The sequence below is a fragment of the Hetaerina americana genome, unplaced genomic scaffold (assembly GCF_022747635.1).
Source record: "Hetaerina americana unplaced genomic scaffold, ioHetAmer1.1.p SCAF_4, whole genome shotgun sequence".
In the NCBI taxonomy this organism is placed as follows: Eukaryota; Metazoa; Arthropoda; class Insecta; order Odonata; family Calopterygidae; genus Hetaerina; species Hetaerina americana.
The window spans coordinates 25637219-25643690 of record NW_027286985.1 but is presented as its reverse complement, the minus strand read 5'-3'; the positions used below and the strand labels follow the sequence as shown (position 1 = coordinate 25643690).

General features: G+C 35.1%; 1 long non-coding RNA gene across 1 annotated transcript; it reads right to left on the bottom strand.

Annotated features, from left to right (window-relative positions):
- Positions 1–907: 907 nt before the first annotated feature.
- LOC139692016 (uncharacterized) lies at positions 908–1459 on the bottom strand. Its single transcript, XR_011701706.1, has 3 exons — positions 1390–1459; positions 1204–1294; positions 908–1065 (listed from the first exon to the last, which is right to left on the bottom strand). It is a non-coding gene; the product is annotated as an uncharacterized lncRNA (long non-coding RNA).
- Between the last annotated feature and the right edge of the window lie 5013 nt (positions 1460–6472).

The window sequence follows — 6472 nt, the reverse complement described above, 5'->3', positions numbered from 1 at the left end:
GGTTATGGGTAAGTGAATAATGGGGAGGAAGGGAAAATCTTAATAAATGCAACTGTTAAGTTTACAGTGAATTTTTTCACTCCTACCCATTATCCCTGCCCTGAGTCATTAGTATAATTACAGTATCATTAGTGGGCAGTCACCTGAACTCAAACTAAAACGTTACACAACATAAGAACAATGAGAGAGGAAACAACTTACTCAAAATCATAAAAATGGTAATGTGGAGACCATTTTGGAAAGGGGTGCTTCATATAAAAAAACCCTTGGTCTTTCCTCTTCTTAATGTGTTCAATCAGCTTCTTATGATCAATTATTCCAAGCTCATTAGCTGCAAAAATATTATCCTTTCTAACTTCATCTTTTGGTGCAGGATGAGCCAATCTAACTTTGCTTGTAACTGAAGTATAATTAAAATCACATAAAATGGAGCATTATTGATAATGGTATGTCAGATTAACTCAGTGTAATAGTTAATTCCATTACTTCTGGATTCAACCATAATTTCCAAAGTCATTAACTTAACCAAATCCAAATCACTTTGGAAAATAGCTTAGAGCAGGGTTATTCCAGTTAGCCTTGTTACTTTCACATGATTGAGACCAGGCTAAAAGGGGCTGAGAGGAAAAGATGGATTAAGGCTTCCGGGAGATCAAATAAAATAAGATTAGAGGACTAAGATGGGAGGATGGATGGGGATTAAGATTGGTGTCTGATCTTTCACTTTTATAAAAACATTTCAGCAGAACTTAGGAAATGGGCAGAATGAAATACCAAGTAGTGATTATATTCCAATTTTTAACTGATTAAACACCAATGTTATTTCTCATAAATAAGCTACACTACACTACAGTTTTAGATATTTGAGTAATAAACTAAATAAACGAATACAGCAACATAACTCATGTGTCTACAAAAAGAAATCATGCTTATGATTTTAGTAACTCATACAACAGCTACAATGACATTCAACCAACATAATTCTTGTATAGGCTCTCGTTCTTTAATTCTTGTATCAGATATTCTTTCTTTTCTACGAGTTTCTTGATTCTTTAAAAATCCAGCCTGCAAAAATATCAATCGGAAAGAAGCATAAATGTATCATGAAGTGTGAAAGACTAATAACAGAATATTTAAAATAGTTATTCAATGTTACACAGTAGTGGACAAGTTAAATAATTGTGACGTAAAAGGTATAGTCACCAATGGCTCAATGCGCTCTTTATCGTCGAAATCCTTCGCCTTGTTATAAACTTTTCTGTGAGGAATGTGATATGATACTCCATCGAATGACCTAAATAAAAACTGCAATGTCAACCACTAGTTCTAGCTTCAAGACTAATTGTTAATAATATAATTTCCTATTCAAGATATACATTTCCATATAACCTTTGGAGTGATTCCGGTGCCTTCACAACTAGTTTATCTACAAGCTCTTTCTTCCGTTTCTCCGGGCTCTCGTCGTCATTCGTTGTAGAACTTGACACAAAAACCTTTCCGCTACGTCTCTTATGCATGATTATTAAAAGTGCTTCATTTAAAGCAGTTATTATAATTCGCTTTCAGGTGATTGCCATGGCTACGCTAGCTCAGGCGTTCAACAGGTATATGGGGGAGGATGAAGAAATCTTTAGATTACTGTGAAAACAGCTGAATTGGATATTTGAAACAGAGCCTATATCTTTCGAGTTTTTATGAACTTCCAATTTTAAATAGCCTCTACGGATGGTCATATTCTCCCTTTTGTTCACCCTCCACGATGGAAGAACTAACTTCGTTCTCCACCTTCTGTAACCAAGTTAAAAACCTAATTTTATTCTAGTGTGGTACGACTGGGCGTTTGTGTTTGTACAGCTTATATTTTTTTGCTATCGGTTATAATATGTTGTAAATGAACAAATTTCGCTGTCGTATGGGTAGCTTTTATCAGCGATAGGCGTAATTTAGAGACTTCAGGGATATTTTAAGCCCCCGAGAAACAAACTTGGAGGTTCCCTGTGACTTCGTAAAATTTATTTGCATTATTATGTGTTATCGTTACCTCATTTTCCCATTGAGTTTAACCGAAGCGAATAATACAACGATGCAACAATGGCAAGAAAATTTGGTGGCTCCTGTGAATTTTATTTGAAATGCTAGGCTATCATTAAATTTCACAATGAAACTTCAAAAGGCATTCATTTCTTTTTTCTGGTTCAACAAATATTTTTCCAAACTTAGCTCTGATTCTTATCGCAAAGTTTCCTGTCTTACTTCCTGAGAGTGCTTTAACTTTCCTGTAAAGCGCACCAAGAACATCCTTTAGGCTTAATTTTCACTAATTTGCCACTCATTTGCTGGCAAAAGTTTTTGGAGCGTATCATCAACAATAATGAACTGATGCCTCCCTGTCTGCAATCTCTTCATAAATGTGAACAGCTCCATCCCTACCCTTCATCTAATGGCCATTATCGAGCATATCCAGCCCTGATGGAAGTTGGGTAAGATCCTGGCCTGCTAACAGAAATGTCATGGATTTGTTTCATGGTGGCTGACGATAAGCCACCTACAAAGGTTGGTTTTTATCCACCTTTGGCTTTGGTGTTTATGATCGAATGTTTGATGAATTCCATATTTATTACATGGAAAAAATTGGTAGTCTTTGGATAGGTGCCAGGTAAAGAACTCATTAATAATCAATTTGCTACAAAGTAGCCTAAATAGCTTTCTTATTCATGATGTCAATTTTAATCTATTTAGATGAAAGAAATGAGATTGTTTTGGATGTAACTAAACTTTCATAAATATAAATTGTATAAATCTTTTAATAATCCAATCTTTTTTCATCTCATGCTTGGAATCAATTTTTGTAATCAATCTTATTGGAATTCAGCATCTTGATAAGCAAGATCACGCTCCCTCAACCAGGAAACTTTAATAATCCAAATTAGATGCATACCTACTTAACTGTTATGGAGACAATGTGATTCTGTGAGCTAAGCTTTATTTTCTTGTTTGAAAATTTCTCAAATTTAGATTCTATACTATCAGCATTTTTCTATGGGTGCAATTAAAGACGGCCAGGAGAATATGCATAGTACATATATTTAAATTAATGTAGCCATTGCATGGAATCAAGGAGATGTTCATGACAATTATGAGTGAAGATCTTGCACTCTTTAGTGAATGTAAATCCATTAATGGAATGTTTAGCTGATTGTTCTATGAGGTTATTAGTTTTTCTTTGGCAAGTGTGACGTGTGTTAAGATACGATCCAGGTTTTCATTTATTCAGTCATATCATTGTTCATCTTCACCCATAATTGAGAAGGGTTTGGGATACCATAACATGCAGTCTTGTTTAAGTGTTGCTTGGTAGTTAGTAATTAAGTACTTGTATTTAATGTGCTGCTTCAGAAAAGAAGTTCTGAGTTAAAGTTAAAATTAACTGCTGTCTTAAACTTACTAAAATACCTCATTCCCCAAAGCTATGTTGTACAGATGGTTAAAATCCATTAATCATGTTTGAAATCTATTAATAGTAATCTTTGAATCCCCGAACAGATTTATGAGAATAGATTAAATGGTTGGAGAGTGGTGGTATACTTAAGAAGCAATCAGTGAGTGTGGTTGGAGAGGCTATCAAGGCAAAAGATAATGGAAGTTTCAGAAACAGAAGAACATGTATGAAGCAGTGAATGGATTAAGCAGAGGTGAAAAGACTGCAAGAATAGGGCAGTTAGGAATAATAATAAGGGAAAGTAAGCTTCCTTTCATTGCCTAACACCAGGCTTTTGCTGATACTGTCCAGGGACCCAAAACTGGTGTACAAGCCATTTATAATCCCCTTGAAAAAGTATACATGTGGGATACTGATCTCATATTACTAAAGGATATGCTGTAAATCACTGCTTCCTAATCTCTTTTCATTCACAGCCAGGAGTTGACCGCTATTGCTTTGGAAAATATAAATTCTTTGATGTCTCATCCTCAGCTAACCTAGCTTCTTCTCTTCACTCAATTGTGGAATGAGAACCACCCATCGAGGAACACGGCTTAGGCATGAAGCCCTCTTGCACTAATGAGCCTCTATAAATTACTGCTAGTTGAGTATTTACAAAATGAACCAATGAAATCAGTTAAGTTATAGAAATTCTCATAGGCAATGGAAGCAACAAACTTATAACAGATCCTGAATGCCTAGGCCTAAGAATGGCTAATCTGTTTATATATACATCCAAGAAAAGAAATCTAAAGCTCAACTTCTATATAACTAAAGTATTTCCTTCCTATAATGTACATGTATATTTCCCTTTAAAAATCAAAGAAGCTGGAATGCCCTGTGCTGTAATTACTGCTCTTTCTTGATTATACTCTTCCTTAAATCGAGGATTACCAGCATTCTGTCATTGTGGGCACATATGGGCTAAACTTTCAGGATAATCTGTCACTGGTTTAGTGCAAACAATTGATTGTGTTGCCTCTCCATTATAGATTTAAATTTCAATTCATTGCCACCATAAAATTCTTTTAAACTATTCATTACATAGGCATTCCACTGGAGTTGAGTGATCAGCAAGGAATTATATGTACTATCAATAGCATATTCTAAATTAAAAAAACATAAAAACAGTAATCAACCCGAAGGTCGGTTTAGTAGGTGATTGTAGAGTTCACCCAGTGCTAAGCCCTATACGGCGTGTGAAATTCACACATCAGGGTAGGGGGCCATTTCCTTTTCCCTGTGCCAGTTATGGTTTCCCAGGAAGACCTGGTACCCAAAAAATCACTTTAGCTTGGGTGGAGCTGCAGGTGCCCAGAGTGCCCGGGCGAGCCCGGGAATTGAACCCAGGACCCTCCGGTCAGTAGTCCAGGGCTCTACCCACTGGACTACCACGACTCACTATATTCTAAATACATATATCTATAATCATAAAAATAAATGACAGATATGAAATGTAACTCATATTTCTATGTAATGAAGTGGGTAAATGTTATTGGTGATCAATCTTAGGCCACTCTCCACTTGTTTCTGCGACTGAAAAATGTTTATTTCATGTCTCTTTGATATCTGCCATTAATTATCTCATGGAATGACAGTCAACATCTGTGTCCATTATGTCTTAATATGCATTTGGTATTTTCTTTGGACTTCTTTCCTCTCCTAGGCCTCTTGTAATCTCTTCTGTTATTCAACCCATTTATGGTCATCATTCCCCTGAAGCGTATTTCCAATTTTCTGCTGATGTTTTTGCCTATGCCCCACCACCCTTGTAAATTAATAAATGACTGTTGGTCCATTTCATTCCTTGTCCGTGTAAGAAGCACAATGGCCAGAATACCTTCTCTTTCGCTTTTATTTTGTTATATCCAAACTGATCTACTTATAGAAGTTCCTCCATTTAAATATGTTTCTTTAACTGAGTCTTGTCAATATCTTCAATGAATTTACTGTCAAATAATATGAATAACTTTACTTTTTCAGTAGATTGATTGATTGTTATCATTAAGTTAGAAGTTCACACAAAAGAATGCTTTCAGATGCAAATGAAATACCTGTTTGTTCAATCTTAAACTTGCTGTAGACAGTTAATATAGTATAACTGGAATATATAATCAGTATTTGCGGCCAGAAACTTTTGCTGTGTATTAGTATGCATTTGATGTACATTTGAAAAAAATAGCATATTAGAGTAAAGTGCCAGTTATAGTATTAGCACATCATTAAAAACATTGGAATCTGACACCATGGTAATCAACCAGAAGGTTGGTAGGATATATAAGGGTAGAGGTCACCTAATACCATTCGAAATGGTGTGCAAAATTCACACATCACAGTAGGTGAACCAGTAGAATTCTTAGTACCACCTGGGCTTTCTCATTAAGATCTGGCACCCCAAAAATCATAGGTTGGATGAAGCTAAGGTTGCCAAGGGGCATCTCCCAGAATCAAACCTGGGGTCTCTGTTCAGTAGACCAGTGCTATACCCACTGGCCCAAAAACTGTTGGTGAAATAAATTATAATTATTACTTACCCACCTATGAATTTTTTGTTCAGCTAAAATACCATTTTTACTTATGAATTAAAAAGTCTTGGAATTGTACATATTTTGAACAATTTTGATGTATAATTACTATGCAATGATAGGAATTATAGAAGAAGATTTGTTTACCAATTCAAGGTTTAAATGGCGAAGAGTATCAGTAGATGAAATCATTTTACCAGATACAATAAATTTTACTGCTCTCATTGGATATGATCAAATACTTAACTGTTAATCAACTATATTCAAAATATATATCACTATGTAATTGATGATTGCAGAAAAGTAATATTTTTTCATGTCTTAACTTATGATGCATGATAATTTTCTGAGATCTCTGCAACGTCTTTTCTTGAGAAATGTGATTAAGTATTGAAAAATTAAAGCTGAAATATTTTATCTAGCAGTCTCACATTCATATTCCTCCTGAGTGACAGAAGTAGAGCAG